We start from the raw sequence: 15,389 nt of genomic DNA, 5'->3' as shown, positions 1-15,389 counted from the left end.
CAGTAACTCCCGTGAGATGTAGTGATGTGCACCAGGACAGTGGGCGGCCGGGCGAGGAGGTGTAGGGTCTGTGTCCAGGGGGACAGCAGCACTTACTGGGGGATTGGATGAGGGATGTGAGAGAAACAGGAAGAGAGTCAACTCTTTGGGCCTGAGCAAACAGGACAGAATCGCCCCTTCCTGGGCCAACAAGCGCAGGGTGGGGCGGGCGGGGGAGGAAGGTCAGGATTTGGGGTTTGGATGCTTGTTGGGTGTGAACTGCCCGGTCGATGTCCAAGCGGGAATCCCGTAGTGAGTTGGACAGGAGACTGGAGTTCGGGCGTGTGGTCTGGGCTGGGGGCAGGCGGGGGTGAGTTTGCATCCCTGACAAGCTGAGGGACGCTGATGCAGATGTTGCCGGTCTGGCCCACGCTGTGAGAGCCCTCGGAACAGGGACGCGCAGCGGGAGGCTGGCTGAAGCTCCTCGTCCGTCCTGCCTTCCTCTCCGGCCACGGTCAGCTGCGCAGGTTCGATACGGAGCAGGTGCAAAGTTCAGTGTCCTCCAGATGGGGTGCATTCTGCCAGGTAAGTGGAGCAAAGGGTTATTCGGCACAATATCTAGTGCATGGTGTGTGCCCCAAACCTGCCTGCCCTCAGCGAAAGGACCCCCCCCCCATCCCTGGCTCTGCGCACAGTGGTTAAGGGCCCTCACACCTAGACCCGGTGCGTGACCTGGCCTAGCTTCTTAACATCTCCAAACTCATTCCTTCATGTGCAGAATGAGGCACTAACACACCCACTTCATGGAGTCATTGGAGGAAACTTTACCAAGTCTCCATGAGTGAAGCACTTAGCGCACGTCAGGCACGCGGTAACGGGAAACAGCGGTCCTCAGAGGCCAGCGGAATCCAGGTGAGCTGGTGTAATTTGCCCTTCCAAGCCTCAGGCCCATCAGACCTCTTCCAGATCCCAGTGAGAATGCATTCCTCCTCCCCGTGTCTGCTGTGCACTTTCTAGCACAGATCACACGGACCGCCTTGTGTTGGGGCCACGTGCCTATGTTCTGGTCGAGCCTGCTCAGCCCCAGCCCTGGGGGGTTTCTCACTCACAAACCCCAGAAGCCCCGTGCCCAGCGCCTGGCCCGTGCTGCACCTTCAATTAGTTATCTGCGGATTTGAAATAGTATACCATCTAACACTCCTGCATCTTAGTTAACTTTTAACGAGTTTTTATGATAAGACTAATAACGCTCCTCCTGGCGAACAATAAGTCAAACAATGCATCTAAAACTCCTCTTCCTGGTCCCTTCACTGACCTGAAATAACCACCGTGAACCACAGTTGGGGGCTTTCCGACCGGGGACAGACACAGAGGGATTCTGATGAATTCACAGCGTCCTGTAAATACGCAGCCTGTGCAACTTCCATACTGTTCCAGTGCACCCCGGCCGTTGTGTCTTTAGTCCCAGCAGACCTGCTCTGCTCTTTCTCCCGTAGCCGTTCAGATGCTCCACAGTTTGTCCAAGCTGTTCCCACCTATAGACACATAGGTTCCTGCTGCTGAGGTTTTTGAGAATCATTGCTGTAAACGGGGGCACTGCGAGCACGTACCTCTGGGTCCCGTGTGCCACCGGAGGCTCAGCTCCTGGAGGTGGATCAAAGGCTGTGTAACTGTCGCGTGCCCCTAGCAGCGGCAGGTGTGGAGAACAGCTTACCTTCTGGCCAGCGTAAGTAGGTAGGGACTTAGTGCGGGGCACGGGCGGTGTGTGGAGTTGTTGCAGTGGCTCAGAGACAGGCTCCGGCTGAACGTCGAGGAATGACTTCGGAGCAGGCCTGGGCCTCGGTGCTGCCCTTCGGGTCAGGCCCATCCTCTCGGCCCGGATGCCGCCCTCTCCCCTTCCAGCCCCAGGGCGAGCTGGCTATCCAGAAGGCTCCGTGGAAAACGGTCGCCGTGATGACAGTCGGCCTCCCCGGGCCCCAGCAACTGGCAGAACCCACCTCACATCCAGAGATCTGGCCCAGGGAGCCCAGGAAACACGGTTGGTAACTTCCCTGCTTCTACAGTGTGAAGTCACATACAAAGGAGGTTGGGAAGGGTCTGGAGTGCCACACGCCCACCATACTTGGCATTGGCAAAACACCCCCCAAAATCCACCACAGACCAGAGCCTGATTCCGACACACCATCACCAGAGCTGTGTGTTATAACACCTAAATTTCTGCTCATTTAATACCTCATTGTTCTAAGTTTGCATTTCTTTAATTATGGATCAGATTGATGACTTTTAGATTGGGCTTATTGACCTTCTAGATTTCTTATCTGTTAGGTATTAACTAGTAACAAACGACCTCAAAACTCAGTGGCTTAAAGCAACAACTGTTAATTATTTTATTTCTTTATTTTTTAAACATTTTTATTTTATTTTTTGAGAGACAGAGACAGGCAGAGCGCTAGTTGGGGAGGGGCAGAGAGGGAGGGAGACACAGAATCCGAGGCAGGCTCCAGGCTCCAGGCTCCGAGCCATCCGCACAGAGCCTGACGTGGGGCCCAAACCCACAAACTGTGAGATCATGACCTGAGCTGAAGTTGGACGCTTAACTGACTGAACCACCCAGGCAGCCCTCGTCTTGTTGATTTGTAAGAGTCCTTTTTGTATTAAGTAGCTCTACGCAAAATTCAGATAGTCACAATAAAATTTGGGGTAAATGTTTATAAATGAAAAAAAAGTGAAACAACGAGCATTGCAGAAATAATGTCTGTACCTCCTTTCAAAAAAAATAACAGTTGGGGCGCCTGGGTGGCTCAGTCGGTTGAGCGGCCGACTTCGGCTCAGGTCATGATCTCACGGTCCGTGAGTTCGAGCCCCGCGTCGGGCTCTGTGCTGACAGCTCAGAGCCTGGAGCCTGTTTCCGATTCTGTGTCTCCCTCTCTCTCTGCCCCTCCCCCGTTCATGCTCTGTCTCTCTCTGTCTCAAAAATAAATAAACGTTTAAAAAAAAAAATTTTTTTTAAATAAAAAAATAAAATAACAGTTTTCACTAGACTCGGACGCGCACACAGTCTCACTGAGGTGACTGGAGGAGGAGAACACAGCTGGGTTGTGGGGAGAGAAGCTGTCTGGGGACAGCTCCCAGAGTGCTCTAGCCGTCGTCCATGGGGCCTGCAGTACACATGGGCTTTTATTTTCCTCCGTTTTGCTGAAAATCCACAATCGACTAAGATTCAGATGGACATCGAAGGCCTTGGCACAGGAGTGCCTGGGTGTCTCAGTTGGTTAAATGTCCAACTCCTGGTTTCTGCTCAGATCATGATCCCACGGTTCGTGAGTTCGAGCCCCACATCGGGCTTTGTGCTGATAGCTCAGAGCCTGCTTGAGATTTTCTCCCTCTCTCTGCCCCTCCCCTGCTCTCTGTCTCTGTCTCTGTCTCTCTTTCTCTCTCTCTCTAAACATTAAAAAAAATAGCACAAATTCCAGCCTGGGGGCTGCACCAACCCCTGGGTTCAGAGCGCCGGGTCCCACCCTCCGGCTAACGCAGGCCTAGCTGACGAAAATCACTCAGCAAGTAGAGAAAAACACTCCAAAAGCAAAGCACGTATTTGTGTGGATACTGTATTTTCTCAACCCCCCACATCCCTGACCTCACGCGCGCGCACACACACACACACACACACACACACACACACAAATGGAAATGATCAGTAAAAATATTTTCACTGCTCCTTCCGCAGTGCTCTGTTCACACCTCCTTTGTTGCCCACACTAGTTAGGACGTAAAGTCTCCAAACTAAGCTAAGCAAAGCCCCAAATGACAGCGGCACAAACACAAGCTTATTTCTTGCCTGGGTAGAGCCTCGGCAAAGCCAACTGCGGTGAGTTAGGTTGATGAGGGACGTCGGATTCACAGTGTCGGGGACCCAGATGCACCCTCTGGTGGTTCTGCCATGCTGAGCATGCGGCCCTCGAGTGGGGTCCAGGTCAGCTCACCAGCCTGTGAAGGGGACAAGGACAGAGGGAGGTCACACCCCTTGTTTAAGGTGACAGATGTGTCCTTCCCATTGGCCACCACTCAGCCACGTGAGCGCCAGGACAGAACAGAAGTTGGCAGACCGTTGGGGTCCTGGCCATGTGCGCTCAGCTCACGGCATTTCGCACTATTCTTTCTCATAAATTGCAATATTCCTGCAAGACTGTGAAACCCACAAGGCCGACGCCCAAGTCTGTTTCCTGCTCGCCCTAACACGGGCCCTCTGCTCAGGTGTGTCGAGTGAGCGAATGTAGAGGTGAGGAGCTCAGGACAACAAATCTATCTGTCCCTGCTCTCACGATGTAAAATCTGAAAGAGCAGCCTTGTTCGATCCCTGTTGGGCGAGGGCCGCACAGGAGCCGCAGGGGGACGGGCCGTGGGAGGCCGCTTCGTGGATACCGGTGGCGTTCGGGCCAGGACTGGAAGGTGGGATTCGGGTTGGTTTGTGGAGAGGCCGGGAAAAAGCTTTCTGAGCAGAGTCCACAGCAAGGGCGTGATAGAACGAGATGCGGGCTGCCAGGTAAACGCAGGTAAGTCTGAATTTCAGATAAACGAGCTATTTTTCAGTGTAAGTACGTCCCAAATATCGCACGAAACATACATCTACTAGAGATGTTATTTGTTGTGGATCTGAAATTCAAATGTAACTGGGCATCCAGGGGCGCCTGGGTGGCTCAGTCGGTGAAGCATCCGACTTCAACTCAGGTCACGATCTCGCGGTTCGTGGGGTCGAGCCCCGCGTCGGGCTCTGTGCCGACAGCTCGGAGCCCGGAGCCTGCTTCAGATGCTGCGCCTCCCTCTCTCTCTCTGCCCCTCCCCTGCTCACACTCTGTCTCCCCCTCTCAAAAATAAATGAACATTAAAAAACATTAAAAGCAAATTTAATTGGGCATCTGTATTTTCATTTGCTAGGTCTGGCAACCCTAAATGAAATGCTAATTCACGTACCAACTTGGCCTCGGCAAAAGCCACGTGCCCTTTAACTTGCTTTGTTGAACTTTGATTGGTTGGCTGAACACAGAAAATGATCGAAGTGAGCTGATTTCGGAGCCCATAGCCCACCCGTGGCTGAAACAACCAACCTCGAAATCTCAGAGGCTTCACATTTCTCATTTATGGGACGTCTGACGTGGATGTCCACGGCAGGTGGCTCCCCTGGGCGGTTGTCCGTCCACCAGGCAGTGGCGCCACCTCCCGGAGCCCTTCGTTTGTGGTCTCGCCAACCGGGAGGGGGCGGCATGACAAGTCCACGGCTCTTCCGTGGGCAGGCTTGCTAGTGGCCCACATCGACAGTGGCCAACCCAGACAGCCGGCTCCACCCGGACACGAGGGGGGCCGGGGCACATCCTCTTCCTGTGTGCCCAAGCTCACCGCCAAGCCGAGCACGAATGGGAGCACGAGAGAGCCCACCCCAGCCCTGCCTTCCTCTATCCGGGAGACCCCACACCCAGTTCCTCAATTCTGCCGCTTGGAAAAGGCCACGGCACCTACCCTGCGGCTCTGCCATGCGGGCACGACGCTGGCACCCAGAAGGGGCTGAAGGAAGCGCCGGTGCCACTGCTTTGTCTGCAGCCTGTTGGAAGTACCTCGCTGGCTTGCGGCGTGGCGCCCATCTCCCAGCACAGAACAGTAGTATCGAAGTTTCTCACCTCTCCGATTTTTGACTCTAAGAAACCATCCAGTCCAGTCGAGGCTCAGCCGGGTCGAATCACTCGGCTGAGCTCACTCACACGCCCCAGGGGCGCCCAGCCCCCTGAGTAACCGGGCTGAAGCGTTCACTGGTGCCCACACGTGCCACCCAGACACTGCCACGTGGACGGGGTCAGGCTGCGTTTCGTACTCGTTTCCAGAGAGCCCGGCGAGCGGACTGCATCCCCAGGCGCCCGCTCCAGACGTTCACGAGCCTGGGAAATGCGCTGACTTTTTCTCCCTGGCCACAGCACGGTGCCCGACTTCCTGGTGTGGCTGAATTCCCCCTCCACAGGCCTCACTCATTTTTTCCGGCACGTACGGCACGCCCAGTGGTAACAGCTTACACGCTTGGACCGTTCAGATGTCCGTCCCCAGCGAAAGTGGGTTGCTGATGACAGCAGACCATTAAACGGCTCGACCACACGTTCCCCCCCCCACCCTGCCTTGCTTTTCGGTTTTGAACTCGCTTTCATTTTGCCACGTCAAGGGATCCTACTCAGGACGCTGGGCCCCCAGTGACCCAGCATCAGGGCCTGAGATCACGTAAGGGAGTCTCCTGTGGGCAGCACCTGTGTTGCACGGGGTGATTTACCTTTGCTGCGTTTTTCCAAGTGACAGCTCGGAACTGAGGAGCCACCGACCGACGTGAACTCCTCAGACATCCCGGCTCTGTGACCTGTGGCGACAGCCACGGCTGGTTCACTGCGGTGGCCGTGCGCATCCGCCAGTGTCCCAGAACCAGACAGGGGCCAAAATAAAACTTTCTCCCGGGTCTCAGGGATACACAATAACTTCCCCTTTTCTCTCAACCAGAGATGAGGCGGTGTGCCTGGTAGGCAAATCACACGTCCTTCAAAATGGTCAACCCACAAGACGTCTCAAAACGAGTTCTCCTTTACAAGTTATTTTCAGCACGTAACAAGATACCCTGCTCTAGTCGGGACATTTTCACGGGGCAAATTACAATACAGATTGTCCCCCCTGGCAGATTGGCAAGTAATATGTTCAAGGCTGTGTTATCAATGAAATCCCTCGTTCTATAGAGTAGCTCAAAAAAATACCTTTGGCCAAAGTAAGATGAGGTTTATGATTTAGAGTGTATTGAGAGCAAATATTTGAAAGGAAGTATTCGAGAGGAAAAGCACCATCGCACTGTTTGCTCTGTCTTCCAAGATGGAGGAACAGGGACCCCGAAGTGAGTGGTGCCCTTTGGGTTGACCCACGGGGATGAGACCAGGTCGGTGGGAGCTCGTGAGTCAACTCCCAGGCCTCAAAACTGAGGGATTCCTAGAACAACTGAAGACTCACTATAGTTGGCTATTTTTTTTTCAAACATACGAGCGCTGACAGAGCATTCGGGTGGCTCCATCGGTTAAGCGTCGGACTCTTGATCTCGGCTCAGGTCATGATCTCCCGGTTCGTGAGTTCGAGTCCCACATCGGGCTCCATGCTGTCAGTTCAGAGCCTGCTTGGCATTCTCTCTGTCCCTGCCTCTGTCTCTCTCTCTCTCTTTTTCTCTCTCTCAGAATAAATCAATAAACTTAAAATTTTTTTTAAAACATATGAGAGCTGTTCCCATAACTTTTTTTTTTCTAATTTTCATTTTACATAGGCTCCACGCCCACCATGGGGCTTGAAGTCACCACCCCCAAGATCAAGAGTCGCACACTCCACCGACAGCCAGCCAGGTGTCCCCACGTGGTGACTGTCAATAAAGACCACCAACCAAATCGAGCCCCTCTCCCACTGTCCCTGTTGGTCACTTTTCTTCCTGACGACCTGATACAGCCAGACAATACACAGCTTCCCTCCCAATAAACAGGGAAGACAGAAGGCAGAGAAGGCAGGTTACGGGAAGGAAATCATTATGCCATTGGAAACAGCTGGGTGATTTCACATTTTCACCCAGGGAGGAAGGAGGAGCCGTTTGACAGAACAGCTGCTCTTTCCATCAAGAGAAAAAGCTAAAAAGATGACTGGTTTGTAATCTGGCGTGTGCAAGCCTTGACTTGAACCCAAGTTCCAAAAATTAGATTTTTTTTAAATGAAATTATTTTTTAAAAAAAAACCCCAAAGGATAGCTAAAAGGATGATTTACACTTTTTTAAATTGCTAACCCCAAAATTAATATATGATCAAGTAGAGGAAAACATAAAAAGGAAGAAATGCCTAAAACTAGGTCTCAAATGTTTATTAAGACAGAAATATATACATGTAAATAAAATAAGCAAATACATGCAAATGATACATGCAAATAATATGAAAACATGAACACAGAAAGTGAAAGTTCCCTATTAGCCTTCTTCCCAGAAACAACCTAAGTTAATGGCTTAGTGAACAGCTTTCTAGATTTTTTTTTAGGTATGCAATTAAATACATATGGGCGGAGAATACCACAAAAAAATGTGATTGTAGGGGCGCCTGGGTGGCGCAGTCGGTTAAGCGTCCGACTTCAGCCAGGTCACGATCTTGCGGTCCGTGAGGTCGAGCCCCGCATCGGGCTCTGGGCTGATGGCTCAGAGCCTGGAGCCTGTTTCCGATTCTGTGTCTCCCTCTCTCTCTGCCCCTCCCCCGTTCATGCTCTGTCTCTCTCTGTCCCAAAAATAAATAAACGCTAAAAAAAAAAAAAATAAAAAAAATAAAAAAAAATGTGTACATTAACACTTTATTTTTGGAATTCATCTTGTTTTCTCTCATTACAGTATCTTGGACATCCTTCCACGTTAGTACTTTACAGAGATGCTTTATCCTTTTTAACTGCTACGTAGGATTCCACCGAGCAGGTAGAATTGCAGGAGACTATCTGAACCCACGTTTTATTGAACAACATTACAATCATCCTGAAAGGCAGTTCTGGAGGATTCGATACGATCCTGCTCTCGTTACCACTGCTTTCACTTTTTCAAGGATTTCCCTGCCCGTGCCCGTCTGCACACACGTTTTGATCATTGTTCATTTAACCAAGAACTTTTCTCAGAATCCCTCCTACTAAGGTCAGGTCCTGTCATGTCCTAGGAAATGGAGGTGGCTGGTTTTGTAAGGGAATGCATCATGGCAAAATGGCATTTTTGAGACTCTCCACTTGCTTGATAAGCTACAGTTAAATGTAAACTTTGTACAAATCGTACCTATCTTCCCCCCCAAACCAAAAGCCTCTCATTTTCTCAGATGCTTTTCTCAAGAGTAGAAGCCTTTACCCCCCTCCCGGGTCTGATTCGGTTCATGTTGGTTTGGGATAACGTTGAGCTAACTGGTAATTCTACCTCACTGTGCTCTCAATGTCTTCGGGACCAGGCAGGAAGCAGACTGTTTTTCCCTGCAGATGCTCCGGGCCACTGTCAACCCCCCCCCCCCGCCAGATAACATCAGATTTAGATGCTACAGACACATCCCTCCTCTTTTGACACTAAAAATAATGATAGAACAGAGGACCTGGGTTATTATGAGAACAAGGTTGAAATGTTAAGTTCCTTGTAGATAATAAATACTTTATTCTTTTGTGAGAAAGTGTGTGCCTTATGTTAAGAAATTAAATGGTTTATGTATTTAGAAACCTCAAAAGTGGATATTAAATACTATTTTAGTATTTATTAAAACCTTATGAGGCATTTACGAAATACTTCTTTCAGGGGCACCTGGGTGGCTCAGTCGATTGAGCGTCTGACTTCAGCTCAGGTCATGATCTCATGGTTCATGAGTTCGAGCCCCGTGTCAGACTCTGTGCTGACAGCTCAGAGCCTGGAGCCTGTTTCAGAGTCTGTGTCCCCCTCTCTCTCTGCCCCACCCCTGTTTGTTCTCTGTCTCTCTCTGTCTTTCAAAAATGAATAAACGTTAAAGAAATTTTTTTAAGAAATACTTCTTTTTTTAAAAATGTTTATTTTTGAGAGAGAGAAAGAGAGAGCAGGGGAGGGGCAGAGAAAGAGGGAGAGAGAGATCCCAAGCAGACTCTACACTGACAGCAGAGAACCAGATGCAAGGCTCAAACTCACAACTGTGAGATCATAACCTGAGCTGAGATCAAGAGTCAGATGCTTAACGGACTGAGCCACCCAGGCACCCTGAGGCATTTAAGAATCTATATAGGATTGTTAAAAATTGAAGCAATTAATATGAATAAAGAGGAATTGTGGACAGGGGCACAGTGCCTTCTGGAAACTTCAGGGAGAAAAGACAACTTCTGTATAATTCACATGCCATACTGTTTGACCTGTTAAAGTGCACAGTTCAGTGGCTTTTATAATATACATGGATGGGTTCACTTGGGGGGCTCAGTTGGTTAAGCATCCGACTTCAGCTCAGGTCATGATCTCGCTGTCTGTGGGTTCAAGCCCCGAGTCAGGCTCTATGCTGACAGCTCGGAGCCTGGAGCCTGCTTCCGATTCTGTGTCTCCCTCTCTCTCTGTTCCTCCCCTGGTTGTGCTCTGTCTCTCTCTCTTAAAAATGAATAAACGTTAAAAAAAAAAAAAATTTAGAATATAACCGGAAATGCTCAGCCACCAGCACAGTTGGTTTGGGAACCTCTTCATCACTGAAAAGGAAATCCCACACCTTGTGGCCGCCACGCCCCCTCGTCCCCTCTCCCACAACAGCCCCTGTGGAATCCTATACCAGGAATCCCCGTAACCTGTGGCCTTCGGGCTTCTTTCATTTGTCGCGATTTTTTCAAGGCTCACCCATCGCAGCACGTGTCAGAATTTCGTTCCTTTTTGTGGCCAAATCACACTCCATCGTACGCAGAGACCACAGTTCGTTTTTTCAAGCGTCAGCCGATGGACATCTGGGTTTTCACCTTGGGAGTGGAGTTTCTGGGACTTAGGACAGCCCTGTGTACAAGTAAGTCAAATGTCTAAGTTTGTTTGAGGAGCTGTCAGAGTGTCTCCTAAAATGGGGGTTCCATTTTACACGCGGTGCGTGTGGTTCCGATCTCCCCACATCTTTGCCAACCCTTGGTACGGTCTATCTGCAATTCCGGCCACCCCAGCAGGTGTGAAGGGACCTCTCATGGCTTTGGTTTGCATTTTTCCCTGACGACTACCGATGTTGAGCGTCTTCTCACGTGCTTGTTGGCCATTTGTACGTCCTGCTTGGAGAAATGTCTATTCAAGTCCCCAGCCCATCTTCCAATTGGCTTGTCCTTTTGTACTGAATTGTAAACCTGGAAACTTCTATTACTTCCTTCCTTCCTCCCTCCTTCCCTCTCTTTCTTTTCGTCCCCCTCTCCACCACAAAAAGAGCACTGACATGTAGCCCCTGAACTCAATACGTCAGGGTCTAGTGGAGGAAACAACACAAAAGGGGCAGCTCAGGGGTGTGGGGTGGAGTCTGGGGGATTCACAGGAGACAGAACGTTCCAGCTCACCCATGACCTCGGCTGAGTCCTGCTCTTGACTCGGTTCTCTGGTGTAGAAGTTAAGGAGATGGTGAAGGAGGTAATTTCTGTGCCCCTGTGCTCACTCAGAATCACCGGTATGTCGATGCCAAGCATGAATGCCACGGCTGAATTGGTATTAAGTGACGCTTTTCAGTAGCAGCTCTGGTAAATGTAGTCTAGGCAGTCAGGTGTAGCAGTTTGGGGGTTATAGAAAGACACTCCCCCCCCCAAAAAAAAATATATATATCCAAATACCACCTATCTACAAACATACGAGAACTACCATGAAAACCACTTATTTTTAGTCTGCTGAGACATTCTGACACTTAGGAGGGATAATGTCTCCAATAACCGGTCTATTGGCAGGGATTAGTTTATAGAACCTGAAATTAAGAGTTTGAGTCTATCCCACCGCTGACTAGCTGTTTACCTTGGCCAAGTCCCAGTCTTCTTGGGGCCCATCTCCTTATCTGTACAACAGACTGAGTAATAGCTGCTTGATGTGGTGACTACAAGAATTAAATGAACCAGCACGTGACAAACACCCAGGGAGTGCCCCGCCAACACAGAACCTCAAAATAGTAGCTTGAGTTTGCGTGGGAGGACTTTGTGTTTGTTTTTTTTTTAACGTTTATTTATTTTTGAGACAGAGAGAGACAGAGCATGAACGGGGGAGGGTCAGAGAGAGAGGGAGACACAGAATCGGAAACAGGCTCCAGGCTCTGAGCGGTCAGCACAGAGCCCGACGCGGGGCTCGAACTCACGGACCACAAGATCATGACCTGAGCCGAAGTCAGACGCTTAACCGACTGAGCCCCCCAGGCGCCCCTGCGTGGGAGGACTTTGAACGAATGGAGCACCAAGCAGGTGGGATGGTGTTAGAGAAGCCGGGAGTGGTCTGGGTGGGGCATCACAAGAGGGGGTCCCCAAACCCAGGGAGGAAATCCCAGAAATAAAGGGGGGGCGAGGGGCTCTGAGGACAGTGGCTGAATCAGGGCTGCGTTATGTCCCACGAAGGCGACCACAGTGGAGCAAAACCTTCCAGGGAATGCGTGCCAGTAATTCCGGGATCTGCACATTCCATTAGGTTCTGTCGGATTCTCTGTCAGTCACCAGGGATTTCCAGGGAAGCTTGGGACAAGGCCCATGTAGGGGCCTGGACACTCGGTAAACCTAAACGTGAGGCCCGGAGTGACCAGTGGCCCCGTGCCCGTGTCCCCACTCTGCGGGCGCAGACCTGAGGGGACACTGTTGCCCACGGCCTCTCGGGCCCACAAGGAGGTGTTCTGTGAAATGGAAAGAGAGCTCCCTGCCTTGCAGGCCAGCAATTCACCCCCAAAGGAAAATGTGCTTTGTGACCGCTCCGTCCACACCACAAGGACAGCATTGTTGCTGGCCTCCAGGGACGCTGTGCGGGCCGCCCTGATCAGGCAGGGAACATGCAGTCCTTTGATAATCGCCCTTTGTCCCGGCCTCCGAATGAGAGTAACAAACACTAAGAGCAGCTGTAGCAAACACAGCCGAGACTCCAGGTCTGATCCTGAAATGAAGACCCAACTTTACAGTGAGACGCGCCGGCCTCCTTGTAAAGTAAGAGGAGACGGGAACTTTGGGCCCCTGTGTGCAGCTGTGCTTATGGAGGAAACCGATCCCTGGAGAAAGTCTGTCCCCGGCAAGGCTGTCCTGACTCCTCCATTTCCTTGGTCACCCCTCCTCCTCCGGACAGCCTCGGCACACGTTTTACGGAGCTTACGTACAACTTCACAGGGCTTTTTGTTTTGTTTTTATCCAGGAGACGTTCACATCACAAAATTAACCATTTTAATCCCTGAGCAATTCCAGGGCGCCTGGGTGGCTCAGTCAGTTAAGCATCTGAGTTCAGCTCAGGTCATGATCTCATGGCTCGTGAGTTCGATCTCCGAGTCGGGCTCTGTGCTGACAGCTCAGATTCTGGAGCCTGCTTCAGAAGCTGTGTCTCCCTCTCTCTCTGCCCCTCCCCCGCTCATGCTCTGTCTCTCTCTCTCTCAAAAAATAAATAAACATAAAAAATATTTTAAAATTATGGGAATGCAAGCTGGTGCAGCCACTCTGGAAAAAAGTGTGGAGGTTCCTCAAAAAATTAAAAATAGAACTACCCTATGACCCAGCAATTGCACTACTAGGCATTTATCCAAGGGATACGGGTGTGCTGTTTTGAGGGGACACATGCACCCCCATGTTTATGGCAGCACTATCGACAACAGCCAAAGTATGGAAAGAGCCCAAATGTCTATCGATGGATGAATGGATAAAGAAGATGTGGTATATATATTCAATGGAGTATTACTGGGCAACCAAAAAGTTTGAAATCTTGCCATTTGCAACTACACGGATGGAAATGGAGGGTATTATGCTAAGTCAGTCAGAGAAAGACAAAAATCATATGACTTCACTCCTATGAGGACTTTAAGAGACAAAACAGATGAACATAAGGGAAGGGAAACAAAAATAATATAAAAACAGAGAGGGGGACAAAACAGAAGAGACTTGTAAATATGGAGAACAAACTGAGGGTTACTGGAGGGGTTGTGGGAGGGGGGCTGGGCTGAATGGGTAGGGGGCACTAAGGAATCTACTCCTGAAATCACTGTTGCACTATATGCTAACTAATTTGGATGCAAATTTTAAAAAATAAAACAAGTTAAAAAAAAAAGAGACTCATAAATATGGAGAATAAACAGAGGGTTACTGGAGGGGGTATGGGAGGGGGGATGGGCTAAATGGGTAAGGGGCATTAAAGAATCTACTCCTGAAATCATTGTTGCAGTATATGCTAACTAATTTGGATGTAAATTAATAATAAGAAGAAGATAAAATAAAATAATATTTAAAAATTAAAAATAATAATAAAGTGAACAATTCCATGGCATTTAGTGCACTCATGTTATTGTACAGCCACCACGTCTCTCTAGTTGCCAAACCCGTTCGTCGTCCCAGAATAAAACCCCCGTGAGCACTTGCTCCCTCTCTCCTCTCCCAGCAGCCCCTGGCGGCCACTCATCTGCTTTCTGTCCCCGTGGATTTACCTGTTCTTGATGTTTCGTTTAAGTGAAACCACCACACAATTTGTGACCTTTGACGTACGACGTCTTTTGCTTAGTGTAAAGTTCCAGAGCACGTATCGGAACTTCCTTCCTTCCGTGGGTGCATATTTCGTGGTGTGTACGCACCACACTTTGTCTATCCATTCATCTGTTGATGGACATTTGGGTTGTTTCCAGTTGGCTATGGGGGGTAATGCTGCTCTAAACATCGCTGTACAAATATCTGTTTGAGTCCCTGCCTGCAATGCTGGGTTATATATCCAGGAGCGGAGTTGCATCTCCGGAGGAGTGTCTGTTCATGTTGTTTGCCCATTTTTTGACTGAGTTTAACTCTTTTTGCTATCGAGCTGTAAGCATTCTTCACACATCCTGGATGAGTTCATCTGTTTTGTTTTGTTTTTAAGATTTTATTTTTAAGCCATCCCTATACCCAACGTGGGGCTCGAACTCACGATCTCAAGAGTTGCACGCTCTGCTGACTAAGCCGGCTAAGTGCCCCGAGTTTCATCTGTTTTTATTATTGCTCTTAACACACTCCTGTCCCTTACGTGTTTGCCCCCTGTACTGAACGGAGGGCTCCTTAAGAGGAGGGCCTGTGCCTCCAAATACAAAAACATAACACCTCTAGTCCCTGGGCCTAGAACAGTGCTTGGCCCAGAGCGACTTTATTAGCATGCGCTACATGATTTGCGGAATGAACTAGTCATTAGGTGGTCCTATGACACAAACATGACTCATCCTGAGTGTTCAGTTTATCCTCTTCTGTGTGCCCCGGAGACGTGGCACTTGGGCTTTTCCACCATGGTGGAAAGGCAGCTCGATGTAGAGTACAGTGGCTCAAAGCCGTGCTGGGCGCAGGTGTTTGCCTGATCGGCACCCCTTCCCTTTTTTCGGGCGACAGAAACTCTCCTTCCAGTAGGAACTGACTCCGTGCGGTCAAGGTAGGGCCACTGCCCACCCAAGGACAGTCACAGGCCAGGCCTGGGTAATCAGAGGACCCCACCCCTTTTTGCCTGATGTGTTTACCGATAGGCAGGCTAGGAATCCAAAGCCCTGTCCAGGTTACCACAGAAGAAGCTCTTTCCTCTGGGGTGACTGGCCTGGTCATGAACTGTGGGGGCCATGAAGCCTGCCCAGTGTCTGGAGAACAGGACAGATTTCTCCCTCCCTTCCCCCGACCCCAGCCAGTGACATTATTTCAGCCTCTGGATCAGCCATGCTGAAAGCCGACACTTTTACAT

The sequence above is a fragment of the Lynx canadensis genome, chromosome B4 (assembly GCF_007474595.2).
Source record: "Lynx canadensis isolate LIC74 chromosome B4, mLynCan4.pri.v2, whole genome shotgun sequence".
Classification (NCBI taxonomy): domain Eukaryota; kingdom Metazoa; phylum Chordata; class Mammalia; order Carnivora; family Felidae; genus Lynx; species Lynx canadensis.
Note: the sequence above shows the minus strand (reverse complement) of the source record.